At 45.2% G+C, this 17,756-nt stretch overlaps 1 protein-coding gene across 1 annotated transcript in view; it reads right to left on the bottom strand.

Annotated features, from left to right (window-relative positions):
- Nucleotides 1-12,605, bottom strand: part of SHANK2 (SH3 and multiple ankyrin repeat domains 2) — a 976,209-nt gene extending 963,604 nt beyond the window's left edge. The window contains exon 1 of the mRNA XM_082271109.1: nt 12,349-12,605. The gene's annotated coding sequence lies outside the window, so the exon portion shown is untranslated. The remainder of the gene's footprint in view (nt 1-12,348) is intronic.
- Between the last annotated feature and the right edge of the window lie 5,151 nt (nt 12,606-17,756).

Below are 17,756 nucleotides of genomic sequence, written 5' to 3'. Positions count from 1 at the left end.
TAGCTTTGGCCATATTTATCCTTTAACCGGTTGCCGACCGCCGCACGACTATATACTGCGGCGGTCAGCCCCGGCCAGGCAGAGTGACGTATCGGTACGTCACTCGCCTGTCACTGACTTGCGAGCCTATCGCGGGCGGGCGCGCGCCCGCCGAGGCGCGCGCCCGCCGCGGCTCGTTCACAGACAAGTCAGTGCGTGTGACCGGCGGACTCGATGTCCGCCAGTCACACTGCGATCGCTCCTGTGAAGGGAGAAAGACAGAGCAGCTTGTGTAAACAAGCTGCCTGTCAGTTCTCCCTGTGTAAAAGTGAAGATCTGTCCGTTCTACTATGTAGAACGGTTGATCTTTGCTTTTACACCAATAGGAATGTCCCTACACAGTTAGAATCACGCCCCTAGGACACACTTAACCCCTCCCTGTCCAATAAAGTTAACCCCTTCCCTGCCAGTGTCATTTTTGCAGTAACAGTGCATATGTATAGCACTGATTACTGCAGTAATGTCACTGGTACCCCCAAAAGTGTCAAAAATGTCAGTCAAGGGTCCGATCTGTCTGCCGCAATGTCGCAGTACCGAAAAAAAATCGCAGATCGCCGCCATTACGCGTTAAAAAAAAAAACACCAAAAATGACAAAAATCTTTCCCTTTGTTAGTAAACGCGATAACTTTTGCGCAAACCAATTAAAATACGCTTTTTGCGATTTTTTTTTACCAAACATAGGTAGCATAAAACAAATTGGCCGAAAAATGTTAAAAAATTTTGATTTTTACTTTTTTTTTTGGGGAATTTCATATAAAAAAATGTGAAAAATATTGTTATTTTTGCAAAATTTACGCTCTTTTTTTGTTTATAGCGCGTGATCAAAAAATCGCACAGGTGATCAAATACCACCAAAAGAAAGCTCTGTTTGTGGGAAAAAAAGGACGTCAAATTCGTTTAGGTACAGCGTCGCACGACCGCGCAATTGTCCGTTAAAGTCACGCAGTAAAAAATCGCAAAAAAACCCCTGGTCCTTTAGCAGCCAAATCCTCCGGGGCTTAAGTGGTTAAAAGAACTGCTAAGCATGCACTATTGGAATTCTAGGATCATTGGGTGTTAATTTTCTGAGCTCTGTTAGACATCCTTTAGCTTCTTGGCAGAAGAAGTGCACAATTCCAGAAACCATTTTACTTTGTAGTCATCCACCAAATGTAGAACCACCTAAAACAGCAACCCTTGTTGCCAAGTGTTTCAATTGGCCTGCAGCACTCCATTTAACAGCTTTGAATAGGGAAGTGCAGGTCAACACAACCAATACTGCCAGACATTTCCAAAATGCACTGCATCACTCTGATGGGAACGGGTCCCACTGACATACATGTCATTTTAAAGTACAATGCAGTTTATATATGTGCACTATACAGCTGAACCCTGAACAAGCTGTCACATACGCAGTTGAAACACTGCATATGTGAACTCTCCAGTCAAAAGATTTTTTAATGTTGTTAAGCCAGTCCATGTGCTTTGGGCACACCAACTAGACAGCAGAGCCATGTCCTGGATCATTTAGCAGCCTACACTGTAAATGAGGAATACAGCCTGGTCCAGGAGATGCCCTGACACTTCAAGTATATGTCAACCCTCACCTAGTAGAGCAACCCATTCAGTTTAAAATAGAAATAAAAGTCAAAACTTTTGTGTAACCATATTTAAAAAGAAATGCCTACTTTTTTTTTCCTTTTTTAAAAATGATCACATACCCTCTGTTCTCAGCTGTAAAAGGAGCTCAGAGAGCAGGGGAGGACTGGGTCAGGGAGGCAATTGCCCCCTGGGCCGCTCTGATGTCCTGTAAAAAAGCTGCAAGGCTTCTGCCACAGACATGCCTAAAGGATTCCTGGTGGAGAGAAGTAAAAAGTCCCCGCCACTGACCTACTGAGTGCGGGATGAAGACAAGGACAGAGCGCAGGCCTCCCTCCCCAGCATGGATGGTGTAAACTGTGTCTGAGCAGAGGCCGGTTACATGCTCCACTGGAGACTCTCCTGCCAGGGGCCAGCCCCAACTGAGCTGTCCCAGCTCCCTTCAACCTCCCCCTGCTGGCCAGGTTGGGAACCCGGATTCAGCCGGTGAGTAGAGAGTACCTGGAGCAGGGCTTTAGCCTGGAATGGGGGTCAGGAGGACGACGGGAAGAGGGAGAGTGGGAGGGGGGCCGAGTCGCTGCACCATGGGCCTCTGGTTTGTACTTGCCCCCTGGGCCAAAAGTTGCCAGTCTGCCCCTGTCAGAGAGCAAGGGGAGAAGAAACAGCAGCACATTCCTAGTGAATGCCTGTGCAGGGGGGTGTGTCAGCACAGGTCCAATCATTGAAAACTGACCTCGCTGTTCTCTCATGCTTAGTTTGGTCAATTTTTAATAGGAAAGCAGAGTAGCTGGTAGGAACACCAGAGATTTCACACAAAGGAAGCAATACAAAGAGAACAGGATACTTTCTCATTCAACTACATGGTACGGCAGGCACATATCAGGAATATTAAACCTTGGGGTAACATATTCTTTAATCAAACAATGAAGGAGCAGAATGCAAGTGTTCTCTCCCCATGAACCTCATTGGCTTTAAGTGCTGTCCCTCCCTCAGTCTAAGCAATACTATTGCCAGAGGAGGATATCAAACCAGATTGTTACTAGTAGCATTTAATAATACATTAATTATTTTTCTTTTTGTTTTTTATTATCATACAACTACAGTAATTAGTATTTTTTTGAATATCTGCCAGGCGTTCAGTTTGAACTATTACATGAGGTTTTATCACAATTACAATACTGTTCCTATACTACATATGCATGCTGCTGCGATGATCACCAAGAACAGTAATTAACCTGATTATTTCATGATTTGTCCGATTACCATTTGTAGTTCAGTGTACAGAGAACTGTATGAAATTGCATGGAGTGAATGAACCCCAATGGCGGGATCACCTGACATGCACTGACTAATAGATGTACATTATGAATGAAGAGAGTATCAATGGAGGTTCAGACAGTAGAATTAAAGAACCCATGTATGTATCAAATCCAATCAAAAATTTTATGTCAAAATTAACAAAGTAAAAAAGAAGCACAAAAAAACGATACAATGCTGGGATCATAAAAGTATAAACGTTTGGGTCAGATTTTGTGATTATAAATATAACAAATAGCCAAGCCAGATGTAAAGATACATTTCTACTTGGTATCCTTTGTGACAGTTAGCAGGTTGGCATGATCAGAAACCTGTACTCCTTGCTTATCCAATGGCCTCAATACTTTCTCAGTCCCTAATTTAGAAGATGATCCACGGTTAGCTTTAAGTGGCTCTAGAGCAGGGGTGGGGAACCTTTTTTCTGCCAAGGGCCATTTGGGTATTTATAAAATCATTTGGGGGCCGTACAAAATTATCAACTTAAAAATGTGCCTGTTATATTTGGTCAAACATTTAATTAACTCACCCCTAATGTGATGGCTGCAACTGCTTCTCTTTGGTGAGGTGTGTGATGTTAGCTGGTATTGATGATGTTGCTACTCGCAACTGGTTTTCCAGGTTTGTGGTGGTAAGTCGACTTTGTGGTGGTAAGTTTTGAAAAGAACTGCTGGCGGGTAATGCTGGTGGGCATAGCTGGCTGGTACTGCTGGTGGGTACAGCTGGCTGGTACTGCTGGCTCAGGCTGGTACTGCTGGCTTGTACTGTGCTGTGGGTACTGCTGGCTGGTACTGCTGTGAGTACTGCTGGCTCAGGCTGGTACTGCTGGCTGTGGGTATTGCTGATTCAGGCTGGTACTGTGCTGTAGGTACTGCTGGTTGGTACTGCCTTGGGTACTGCTGGCTCAGGCTGGTACTGATGGCTGGTACTGTGCTGTGGGTACTGCTGGCTCAGGCTGGTACTACTGGCTAGTACTGCTGGCTGGTACTGCTGGATCAGGCTGGTACTGCTGGCTGGTACTGTGCTGTAGGTACTGCTGGCTGGTACTGTTGCGGGTACTGCTGACTCTGGCTGGTACTGCTGTGGGTATTACAGGCTCCAGCTGGTAATGCTGTGGGTACTGCTGGTTCTGCTGTGGGTACTGCTGACTCTGGCTGGTACTGCTGTGGGTACTGCTGGTTCTGGCTGGTACTTCTGGCTTATAGTGCTGTGAGTACTGCTGGATCTGGCTGGTACTGCTGGCTCTGGCTGGTACTGCTGTGAGTACTGCTGGCTCTGGCTGGTACTGCTGTGTGTGCTGCTGGCGGGAAATGCTGGCTAGCAGCGGCGCCGCGCTGGAGGAAGAGGCGATGTTTCCTGTATTGGTCACAGGCGGAGTGTATTTGATATCCGCCTGTGACCCACTCAGACTGTCACAACGGAGCCAGAACTATACAGGAAGCATTGGCTCTGTTCTGACAGATCAGCTGAGAGACACAGACTCAGCTGCATGGGGGCCGGACCAAATGACTTCGAGGGCCGCATACGGCCCCCGGGACGTAGGTTCACCACCCCTGCTCTAGAGGCTGAAGGTTTTACAATTTTTAACCTTAAAGTGGTTGTAAAGGCAGAAGGTTTTTTTTTTTATACTAAAGCATTCTATGCATTAAGATAAAAAGCTTTCAGTCCCCCTCAGCCCCCCGCCCCAATACTTACCTGAGCCCCCTCACTAACCAGTGATGTCCATGAATGCCACAGCCATCTGGGACTCTCCCTCCCGATTGGCTGAGCCACAGAAGCGGTGCCATTGGCTTCTGCTGTTGTCAAACTCAGTTAGCCAATGAGGAGAGAGAGGGGGCGGGGCTGAACCGCGGCTCTATGTCTGAATGGATACACGGAGCTGTGGCTTGGATCGGGTGCCCCCATAGCCAGATGCTTGCTGTGGGGGCACTTAACAGGAGGGAGGGGCCAGGAGCTCCAGCCAGGGACCCGAGAAGAGGAGGATTTGAGCTGCTCTGTGGAAAACCACTGCACAGAGCAGGTAAGTATAACATGTTTGTTATTTTATTAGAAAAAAAAAATCCCTTTAATGCATTCTCTACACTAAAGTTAAAAAATCTTCTGTATGCACTTCCGCTCCCCCGGGCCCCCCTCATACTTACCCAAACCCTGATCTTGATCGAGCGCTGTGTACAGAAGCGGTTTTCTCTTCTCTCTCTCTCCTCATTGGCTCCTGCTGCTATCAGTCACAGCCAGTGAGGAGGGAGTAAAGGGGCAGGACTGAGCAGCGTTTTGTCTTATGGAAAACACAGAGGCGGCTTGAGAACAAGCGTGCAGGAGTGCCCCCATAGCAAAGAGGTTTGCAAGGTGGGGGAAACTAAGCAGGGGGGAGGAGCTAAAAGAGCAGGCGAGGGACGAAAGAAGAGGAGGATCGGGGCTGCTCTGTGAAAAACCATTACACAGAGCAGGTAACTAGAACATGTTTATTATTTTAAAAGGAAAAAATAAATAAAAACATCAAGCCTTTTGAACCACTTTAAGCGCCGGTTCACATACTTGCGACGCTACTTCCCGGGGCACCTCCGAGATCACGGTGCGAGCAGCGCGCCGCGACCTCGGAGCAGCCGCCACGGACTTCATAACATTGAAGTCTATGGCGGTCGCCTCCTGGTCGCCCCAAAGAAGCTCCGGACCCTTTTTCTAGGTCGGAGCGACTTGTGTCGCTCCTATTAGAACGGGTCCGCAGCTTCCCTATGGGAGGCGACCTGCGGCGACCTGTGAGGCGACCAGGTCGCCTCACAGGTCGCCCTAGTGTGAACCGGGGCTAAGTCACGGATCAACATGAAGCATGTAAAGTAAGAGTGAACAGCCAGGCAGTTAGCATTTTCAGAAGGAAGCCTGTATTAGCAGCAATACTATTATGCAATAATAATATCATTTTCATAGCACATCGTATTCGCCTTTATAATACGATTAATGAGTTTTTGTTTGCTGTTGTGTGGAGAAGGATTAGCCATTTATTGTAGGGAGCAGCAAACAGGCCGCTACAGTTCAGATTTATAATGCAAACATTTACAGACTATTTGTTAGATCTTTTTGAGCTACCATTAAATACTGCATATGTCCTGGCAATATAATAATAATAATAATAATAAACAGTAATAAAGCCATGCCATTAATTAAGAAAAAAAAAGGGGGGGGGGGCACTGGCAGGAGGTAGGATTTTAGGATTTTTATGATAGAAGAGGCCCTATTGGTATAAACTCTTCTTCCTGTCAGTGTTTTGTGTCAGCCTCATGCTCATCTCAGCATACATTTATGTCACAGCTCCGTGCTGTGACAATCTGACTCTAATTTGCAAGGGCAATGAAGCCATCGAGGGGCAAACCAACCAATCAGCCGAAGAGTCAAAAATCAGAAGGATGACCGGGAGAAGATGGCAGTACTGAATCACTAGCCAGGTAAAGTCTGCCATAATGTGCTAGTATGCTATACATACTGTACTAGCATTTTATGGCTAAAAGCTGCTGGGGCCAAATGGATTTATTGGTCTGCATTCTTGCCTTGTAAAACGAAGGTTCTGGTTTCCAGCCCCACCAAGGCCATTATTATTCTGGTGGTTGTATGATCGTTTGAACTAGTTTCCATTGCTTGCTACCGTTTCCTCCCAAAATCAATCAGAAGCTAAATTAGTGAGTGCACGTTAGTGGGACCGGGAGAATAAATTGGAAGCTTCATCAGAAGGGGCAAATGTGAGTGGTTCTACAGTATGTGCGGAGCGAAGTAGGCGCTAAATGAACATGGCAAATAAATAAATAAATGTACAATTCGGACGGTCATGCAGCAGTATCATTTTTTATCAAATTAACTCCCAAGTGTACAAAGCATTCTGGATTTAGCCGCCAAAGATTTTGGCCCTTTTTGCTATTCGGGTGGGACGTCTTAGAACCTTTGTTGAGTTTTTATTGCATCTCTGTTGGGAGAGATTTCTTCTCACCGTTACCCCAATGACCACCATCACAAGGTCAGAAGTGAGGGAATGCAATAAAAGTTGGAAAAGCATTGAACCTCATCAAGTTATTATTGCTGTGTCCCCCCTGTCCCAGTAACCGTGGAGACTACATACACACTACTGGAATTCTTCTGCTGTTTTGATCTTGGTGACTTTGCTGTAATGCTTCTAAAATGACTTCCAATTGCTCTTTATATCGGAGTAAACATATAAAAATCTGCTGTGTTTTAAATGCATTGTCCTGGGGTGTGTATATTGATTTCTGCATATGAACCTATTGCGGTATGGTCAGCATGCATGAACTGTATGGAAACACATTGCAAATTCTTGTAAAATGTAAACGGTTTGTGATGCTGTAATGCAGCCGTGCCTTCTCATTTTATATACACGGGACTAAATTGATTTGAAAATGTAGCCAGTCATGTGACCAAACACAGAGTGGTTACGTGATCTCTGGCAAAGGGGAGGATCAACCAATCAGCACCTTTGCAGAACTCTGCCAGCCTTTTCTCTTCAGCAGAGATCAGGTGACAAATGCCTCAATATCTGGTCACATGGCTGGCCACTTGGGATCCAGGACCAACCAATATATTTTATGCCGTATATTTACGCCTAACTTTGCCAAAAAAAAAAAAAACAGCTAAAGGGGCATTACTTACCTTCAGTGAGAGGTGTCCGTTGTGTTGCTGTGTCTTCCTTTCACTGAAATCTTCCTTCTTTAATGCCATCCCCGCAATCTATTGGTACAGGGTAATTGAACTAAAGGGCTGTGACAGACTCATCATTAGTTCCCGACTATGCCCACGCTTTCCACCTAGCGCCTCCATTCATAGAAGCTGTACTATAGCTTCTCTGAATGAAACACAATCTATGAATGGAGAACGGGCGAATGATTGATGGGTCCAACCCTTCCATTCATAGATCATGTTTCATTCAGAGAAGTTGTGGTATGGCCTCTATGAATGGAGTATTTGGGCAGAAAAGGCTGGCATTGCCAGGCACTCTTGATGCTTGCCTGTCAAAGCCCCTTATTTCTATTCTAGGGACACATCTCGCTAAAGGCGCTTTTCCACTGCATGGAACCGAACGGTTCGGCTCGCTTTTGTGCTTTTCCACTGCTGGTACCGCATGGTACGGTGTAGGAACGGTTCGGTACGGTACGGTACGGCGGCGCTTTTCCACTGCATGGAACCGAACGGTACGGCTCTCAAAAACAGTACCACCTCGATTGTGGTTCCAAGAGGTACCATACCCGGTACCATATCCCACAATCCTTTGCATGCAGTCACTACTAGCCACTGATTGGTCAGAGAATCCCACCCACCCCGTTGTTATCCCACCCACTTAACTTTACTACTACTAAAGTTAGTGGAAAAGCAAACCATACCAAACTGTACCGAACCGTTCCAACACCGTACCATGCAGTACCAGCAGTGGAAAAGCAAACCGGACCAAGCAGGGCCGAGTAGAGTCGAGCCGGTACTTGCAGTGGAAAAGTGCCAATAGGCCTACTTCACACTATGAACTGCATGTGAATTGCACAGGAACCGCACCGCATTCCTGTTCGATGCAAATGCGATTCCGTGTGGTGGGATTTATGGGCTCAAATCGTACAGCATCACATGACAGATGTGCATGCGGCAATTTTGGAACCACACTGCAACAAGATCACATGGTCATTTTGTATCATGGGATCTGGTGCCAGCAAAAGCACTGCATTTGTGACCTGCAGTTGGCGTGTCTTTAAGACTGCGCTGACACCCGCTGGGGAATGCAAGGGCATTGCAACTTGAATGCGGTGTGGGAAACACGCAGGGATCGTGGCATTTCTTGCACAGCACCTAGTTTTAAGGGAGGAATGTCCCTCCTGCCATTTTTTTTTTTGTTTTAGGTAAACTCGGTAGATAGAAACCCTAACTGAATGTCATCCTAGATTGTAATCTCCAACGAGCAGGGCCATCTGATTCCTCCTGTATTGAATTGTATTGTAACTGTACTGTCTGCCCTCATGTTGTAAAGTGCTGTGAAAACTGCTGGCGATCTATAAATCCTGTATAATAATAATTTAGTTTCCAAAAGCACTGTGTATCATAATCAACTGGTATGTAATTTCTTCAGAAACTTCTGTTTCAACTTTTTTTTTTTTTACGGTCAGTGAAGCTGATCTCCTCCAGCTTCTTTCAGCCACTTCTCGTCTACATGCACTAGCATCAGCTACACATGATACAACAGTGGACTGTGCCTTTGCAATATATATTGACACAGTTGTATACAGTGTCCACCAGGGGAGCATGGAGCAAGGTGAAAAAAGCAGGAGTGCAGTTGTCGCCTTATAAATAGGGGAAACTCTCCCTAAACCAGGACCTCCATGACAGGATCACTAGGTATAATTTTAAACATAAGTTGTAGATTTAAAAAAGATTGAAAAACAACTTTTTAAAATTACATTTAGGCTGGCCATACATGTTAAATTTTCTTGTACAATTTTCTGTTAGATTTACCACAAACCACATAATATGAGGTCAAAACTAAAACAACACTTTCAGTTGTAGCCATTTAGGCAGGCCCTAGTACTAGATAGTTTAAGGGAATTTTTTATGAAAATTGTAAGAAAATTGTATAATGCATGGCCAGCCTAAGGCGGCTTGTCCGATGAGGTCAGTTTTGCTCAGCGAGGGAACGATCCGCCGATCCCTGCTGAGCAGGCGGATGACAGCTCCATCTCCGCTCTGTGTGAGGCTCTGAGGAAGAGGCACGGCCTCGAAACGCGTTAGCCCTTCGTCTTTACGAGACACTGGACTTATAATAAGGACGTTGCTCTATGGAATTGATGTGCTGGATTTTATTGCATGTTTGTGAGTAGTTTCTTTTTAACTTTTTCAATAAAAGCCCACTGAGGATAATGCGCTAGGCTGGTGCGCCCTTTTCTTTGTTCTTATTTGCAGTGTTTTGTCAACCACCCCGGTCGTAGAGGGCAGCAAAGCTTAGCCATAGTGGATGCCAAGTGTGAGTTCCGGGATAGAGGCAGCCTGAGAACCTGGTTCTGAGCGCAGGAGTAGGGTGCTCAGCGTTGCAATTTTCTTTTTGCAGAGACGGAGCTGTCAGATCCCCGCTGTCCTCTATGGGGGAATCGGATGTGAACGGACTGCCTGTCCGTTCTCATCCTATCTGATGCGCTGGACGGATGGAAAATAGGGTTTCCATCCGTCCGGATTTCACGGATAGGATCGGAAGCAGATCACCGCTGACATTCACTGCCCCATAGGGATGCATGGAGCATCTAATCAGATCCGCCTGAAAAACTGACAGGCGGATCTGATCGGATCGTTCGTGTGAAAGGACCCTAACATGTCCAAGCTTATGTGAGATTTTAATGATTGAGTTTAGATCTATTGTAACTTTCTTGTAATAAAGGAAAGTCTTATTTAACTTTAGTCTTGGTCCTTACTTAGGCTGGCCATACATGTTCAACTTTTGTTGTACAATTTTCTGGTATATCTACCACAAACCACATAATGTGAGGTCAAAGCTAAATAACACATTCACTTGTATCTAATTAGGCAGGCCTTTGTACTACATACTTGAAGGTAAATTTCAAGAAAATTGGACAGAAAATTGTAAGAAAATTGGACAGAAAATTGTAAGAAAATTGGATCATGTATGGCCAGCCTTAGTCTTATATGATTTTAGTCTTAATACTAAACTAGAAGTACCATGTCATGTATCCTTTGCTTGGTTAATTGCACAGATATAATATATTGGAAAATAATTAAAAAATATATATAGTTTGGATTCTTGGTTACAAAAATGAGACCTGGCTTGCTGCTATGGTCAATCGCTGTGTTTTTACTCCGGCTTGCATAAACCAGCCCCATGACATTAAGATACATGTTAATCTAGTGAAATACCCCCACTGAGCTTGTGGTGAAACATTGCCAATGTGCACAAAGGCTTTGCTAATTCAAGTCAACTGAATCGGAGGAGATATTTATGTCTGCTAAACTCCTGGGAACTGAAGCTCGGTGAGAATGGGCACTGCTCTTACAGTTCCTACACAGGAGCTGCACGCTAGGAGGCGAATCTAAAAAAAGGGTCTCCAGCATTAAGAGGAGGAATAAAGAGCTTTTTATTCTGTAAGAAGATAACTCTTAGCATTGTCTGTGCAGGTAACCAGATAGCCGGGCATTGTTTCTCAAGGTACAGCGAGACAGAAGCCGACTCTACTTCTGTACTGGGAACATCAGCCTAATTCGGAGCCTCTGTGGATCACTATTCAGAACTGTACTACTAATTTTACACACGAGCGACCTATTTCTACGATATAATAAACTCAGTGTTCCTGGCTAACCTTGCAGATCAGCTGCGCAGCCCTCTAGCAGATGAGGAACTACAAGTCTCAGCCTGCCCTGCCAGTTATAACTGATCCACAATCAGTGCTTTAAGTGGCCCAAAAGAGGTGCCGGTACTCTATTTTATAGCCTATAAATTTTATTTTTTTTGCGAGTGCGGCGATCGCATGTAATTCGGAGCGCACTGCTCCTTCATTACATGCGAATGCGATTGGATGTGCGGATGCGAGTTCAGCCATACACTTTATATGGCTGAAATTCGCACTGTATCCGCAGCAAACTCGCACATGACTCTTTTTTCCAGCCGCATCAGGATCGGATCGCACAGTGGTTCACACTTGTGCGATCCGATCCTGTGCGAACTGTCAGATCGCACTGCGATATGCGATCAAACTGGGGGTGTCACCACAATGAATTAATGGATCAGTTCATCCAAAACAGATATTGCCTTTATGGAGACAGATTAATCACCCATTAGATTCGTATATCTGCCAGGAACACCAACAACCAACTCTAACAAAATTCATGCCCCCCCCCCCTGCCATCTAAAATATACCATGGTGTCTCACTCCACCTGCTGCAGCAAAACACTTCCTGCTTCTGTTACATTCCCCATAATGTAACATGAAAAATTCCAGATGGAAAGGTAAGATCCCTCCAAGAAAGGTAGGCAGAGGTGGAACTTCATATGGGATATCACTCCCCAGGATATAAACAATCGAGTGCAATGGGGGGGTCATTCAACATTTCTGAAATCCAAACACAGGTGTGACCGTTCCAGGTGAGATCATTTCAGGTGCAGGTCAGATCCGTCATCCGGTAAATTAATCAAGTGTAGAAGAAAGTGACCGCACTCCGAAAATTCAAATCAAAAGAGGAGTCATTTATTCTTCATCAAATAACATCAAACTGTGAGACATGGGACAAACGAAGGTAGACGCGTTTCACGACACAAGAGGTCGCTTACTCATTACCAACATGCCCGTATCTACCTAAATATTAGTTCTGGATGAACATACCCATTAAATGATGAAATAATCAGTAGCTACAATTATTAAGAGATAATTGCAACTTACCAGTGTCCACGCTGACCAGGCATTCATCAGAAAACGATGGTCCTCAGCTCCAGTGTCAGGAAAGAGGGGTCATATCCCAAACAGCCAGTCCTGGGAAGATAGGAGATGAGGACTGTCACAACACGGAGAAGGGTTAGGGTCTCCTGAGTTTAAAGGAAGAGAAGTCCTCCAGGGATGGAACAGCTGTGAAGAGGGGTATCCTCAACAGGCAGTTTTGGGAAGTCCCTGTACAGAGATCCACAAAAAGAAGAGGGGGGGGGTCCTCAAAGATCACAACTGAGGCAATGGGGGCTAGGGTCTCCGGATGAGAGGAAGTTGCCCGTCTCACTGCATGCGATTCTCACGGCTGATTGCTCCCAGTGAAACAGTTCAAGCAAGTGGAATCTGAGAGGGAGACCTGAGGAGGGAGGGAGATAATGAGAAGAGGAGGAGGGTGGAGAGGAGGACTCTGTGCAGGCATCTCTTCTCTCTCTCTATCTGGGGATAATTGACTGCTCACCTGGCAAAGGAGAGAAGACAAGAAGGAAAGAAGGATGAGCTGAATTATTTTCATTCACATCTATGTCCTGCACTGGTAATTCAATCTGATCTTGGCTCTGGAGCATCCAGAGGAACCTCCCAAGTCCCAGAATACATTTAATGCTGCAATTTTTTGAATTTTTAGTTCTCCTGAATATCGGCTGTTTTCCTGTTTCTCTAGGATCCCTCAATAGCATGCTGGAACTTTTAGTTCCTCAACAATTCTACAGCTATAAGTAATTTGGTACTGTCCAGAAAACATTACTAGGTTTATTCTGTATGTCCAAATGCTAACTGTAGGGGGAAACCCCAAACCTCATAGGATTCAGTAACATTTTGACTGTTAGGGTCCATGTACACGGGACGTTGTTAAAAGTCCCTTTGAATGCTGGAATTTTTAGGACGTTTGAAACGTCCGTTCGGTCGCGTTTGTACCCGCGTTCAGCGGGCGTTTGCGTTTAGAACAGTTCCTAGAGGTCAAAAAAATTATTCCCCTTTAAAATGGAAAAACGCGAACGCCAAACGCGGGTCATCGCGTTCGGTCGCGTTTTTGCATTTGAAACGCCGGGAAACACACGTTTGAACGCAAATAATTGCGTTCTAAAAAAAGTCCCTGAACGCAACTGCCCGCAAACGACTGCAAACGACCTGGTGTACATGGACAGATAAGATAACATGTAGATGGGTTCAGGGGCTTCTAAAAAAAACGCCCAACTGCTCCTAAACGGCCATTTCCAGCGTCCCGTGTACATGGAGCCTTAAAACCAGATTGAAAATTACATTTATTAGACAAACATGTTGGTACAGACACGTTTGGAGAGCAATTCCGTCACATTACATTCTGTTGGTTTGAAAAACATTGCTCTCCAAACATGTCTGTACCTACATGTTTGCCTAAGTGCCGGTTCACACTAGGTCGCTCCGACTTAGGGGGCGACCTGTGAAGTCGCGTGCAGCGCGACTTGCACGGACTTCATAAAATGAATGTCAATGCAAGTCGCTTCCAGGTCGCCTCGAAGTAGTACAGGACCCTTTTTCTAAGTCGGAGCGACTTGTGTCGCTCCTATTAGAACCGGTCCTGTACTACTCAATGACCGCGACGGTGCACGACTTGCCAGGCTGACCAAGTCGCCTGACAAGTCGTATTAGCCCCCGTTCACACTGGGGCAACCTGTCAGGCGACCTGGTCGCCTGACAGGTCTCCGTAGGTCGCCTTCCATAGAGAAGCTGCGGACCCGTTCTAATAGGAGCGACACAAGTCGCTCCGACTTAGAAAAAGGGTCCGGAGCTTCTTTGGGGCGACCCGGAGCGACCTGCATAGACTTCAATGTTAAGAAGTCCGTGCCGGCCGCTCCGAGGTCGCGGGGCGAGCAGCGCGCCGCGACCTATGAGGTCGCCCGGCAAAGTAGCGTCGCCCCAGTGTGAACGGGGCCTTAGTGTGAACCAGCACTAATACATTTAGTTTTCAATCTAGCTTCAACAGTCAAAATGTTACTGAAACCCATGAGTTTTGGGGTTTCCCCTACATAACTAACAGCAACAAATAAGCATTAATCTATGGTCAAAATGTTAACTCATATTAATAATTTCTATATTGTATTTCAGTTATTTCTAGCCTATTCCAATTAATTTGAACTATCTAGAAGTTTGTAAACTTACTTTGTGATTTGTGCTCATAAACTTACAGCTACTTTCTTCAATTCTGCGACACACAGTCAGCTACTTTCTTCAATTCTGCGACACACAGTCACTATGCCCTGTGAGTAGGCACTGCTGTGTTGCACATTTCACAGAGCCTGCCTTCTGAACTTCAAAGGTGCTGAGAGGAGGAGGAGTTTCAGGAGGGGGGAGTCAGTACAGGAATCAATGCTAGCAGGCAGCGAGGTACCCTGGGATATGTAGTCACAAGAAAAGTGAAACCAGAAGAGGAGAAGCTGCAAAGCATGCAGGGAAAACAGGAACTTGTGGAAAGGTTTTTTAGCCACTTCTGGACCAGGAGGATTTCCCCCCTTAATGACCAGGCTATTTTTTGCGATTCGGCACTGCGTTACTTTAATAAAAATACAAATGTGGCGCTAATCTGGTAGCTAAATTCAAAGAAATGTCCTTGATAAGCGTGGATGAAAAAGCAACAGTTCAAATTCTTTCTCGTGCATCAACAAAAAAGACTTCACAAAGAAGGGAAGAAATGTGAAGATCCTCAGCATGGGAAACCACCACCAGGCACCCGCACACACTGATCCTTACCAGATCGAATTGACCCTCATCACAAAGGTCAAAAAACGGCCATGGTACAAGCACTGGAAAGCCGGGATCATTCACTCCTCCTCCTATGAAATCTTCCACCAAACGGACAGTCCTTAGGTCAAGATAGCCGCACTTAGAGAGCGTTGCTTAATCCACCTCCGAACGGTCGGGTGTTCGCGCATCCCACCAAAAATATGGCCGCCGTGTCTCTTCCTGGTGTGGCGTGCGTCGCCACAGGCTCCACCCGACGCGTTTCGTCAGAGTTGACGTCGTCTAGGGGTGTGGTCCTGCGGCGTCAGCGCCATATATATAGGATCGAGACGGGCGGAAGTTGTTCAATCCACCAACAACTGGAAATGGCCTGCTTGCGCTCCACCACCCGGATGTGGGAATTTTAAGAACGGAACATAGAGGCATAATACCCCCAACATTCCAATCACCACATAACATGGGATTGAATCGCGCAAAAAAGAAGAAAAAAGGCTTTTACTTATTAGACTTCAATGACGTTAGTTCTCACCAATAACAGTCAACACGCCAATTAGTCGGAGAACACAGCGCCATCTGGTGGTCGCAATTCAGACCACAGGAGGGGGAAAAAACAGCAATCTCTTCACATTGCGGAAAAAAAAACAAAATATAAAAACAACATTAAAATACATCAAATTAAAACAGTTGAAAAAACTGGAAGAACTAAAAAATGAGGATATTTCTTAAATCTACCCAAAATAGGTCACAGCACAATATCCACAAATTGAAGTCTAATAAGTAAAAGCCTTTTTTCTTCTTTTTTGCGCGATTCAATCCCATGTTATGTGGTGATTGGAATGTTGGGGGTATTATGCCTCTATGTTCCGTTCTTAAAGTTCCCACATCCGGGTGGTGGAGCGCAAGCAGGCCATTTCCGGTTGTTGGTGGATTGAACAACTTCCGCCCGTCTCGATCCTATATATATGGCGCTGACGCCGCAGGACCACACCCCTAGACGACGTCAACTCTGACGAAAGGCGTCGGGTGGAGCCTGTGGCGACGCACGCCACACCAGGAAGAGACACGGCGGCCATATTTTTGGTGGGATGCGCGAGCACCCGACCGTTCGGAGGTGGATTAAGCAACGCTCTCTAAGTGCGGCTATCTTGACCTAAGGACTGTCCGTTTGGTGGAAGATTTCATAGGAGGAGGAGTGAATGATCCCGGCTTTCCAGTGCTTGTACCATGGCCGTTTTTTGACCTTTGTGATGAGGGTCAATTCGATCTGGTAAGGATCAGTGTGTGCGGGTGCCTGGTGGTGGTTTCCCATGCTGAGGATCTTCACATTTCTTCCCTTCTTTGTGAAGTCTTTTTTGTTGATGCACGAGAAAGAATTTGAACTGTTGCTTTTTCATCCACGCTTATCAAGGACATTTCTTTGAATTTAGCTACCAGATTAGCGCCACATTTGTATTTTTATTATTATTGATCTTTCTGTTCCAAAGATTTGTGTTGGCTGCTTTTCGCATATTTATTTTTATTATATTTTAGCGCAGCAATTACATGTTTTACTGCGTTACTTTAACAGCAAATTGTGCGGTCATGCAACACTGTACCGAAATAAAATTGATGTCCTTTTTTCCCACAAATAGAGCTTTCTTTTGGTGGTATTTGTGCAATTTTTATTTTTTGCGCTATAAAGAAAAAAAAAAAAAAGCGACAATTCTGAAAAAAAATTAGTTTTTTTTTTTTTTTTTCAGTCTGCTATATAACGTTCCCCCCAAAAAAAAAAGATTTAAAAATCGAAATTTCTCATCCTTTAAGGCCAATTTGTGGTCTACTACATATTTTTGGTAAAAAAAAAAAAAAATTGCAATAAGCGGATTTTGATTGGTTTGCGCAAAAGTTATTGCATCTACAAACTAGGGGAAAGATTTATGTCATTTTTATTAATTGATTTTTTTTTACTAGTAATGGCGGCAATCAGCGATTTTTAGCAGGACTGCAACATTGCAGCGGACAGATCGGACCCCTAACTGACATTTTTTACACTTTTTGGAGGACCAGTGACATTACTACAATAATCAGTGCTAAAAATATGCACTGTTACTGTAATAATGACATTGGCAGGGAAGGGGTTAACCTAGTGAGTGATCAAAGGGTTAAAGTCTAGGGGAGTGTTTACTAACTGTGGGGGGAGGGGCTTGTGAAATGACCATAGAGACCAGTGATCCTATATAGAAGGATCACAGGCGCTCTGTGATCATTTCAGATAGAAGAACGGTCAGCTGTGTTTACAACAGCCGACCATTCTTCTCTCTCAGCTGGGAGCGAGTGCAGCCGCCGGCCCCGTGCATCGGCATCCCCGCTGCCTAGTGGCGAGCGCTCGCCCCCCAGCACCAAGCATGCGACCAGCGTAGGGCTACGTGGGTTTGCGCAGGAGGGCCAGCCTGCCGCATTAAATGTGCAGCTGGCCATCCGGAACATGTTAAACTGCACCTATATTGGATTATCAAAAGTACTATAGTTTGTATTGCTGTTACAATGCTGATGTTATGCAATGAAAGTGTATGCTGTGACCATGGAACTTCTTTAGCCCCTCCCTGTTCTGAATCATCTATTAAATATTGGCATACCCAAGTTCTGTGTGCTATATGCTCTGATCCTCTTAC

This window comes from Pelophylax lessonae (genome assembly GCF_965119305.1).
Source record: "Pelophylax lessonae genome assembly, chromosome: 10".
NCBI classification, from domain to species: Eukaryota; Metazoa; Chordata; class Amphibia; order Anura; family Ranidae; genus Pelophylax; species Pelophylax lessonae.
Note: the sequence above shows the minus strand (reverse complement) of the source record. Positions and strands in the feature narration are given on the sequence as shown.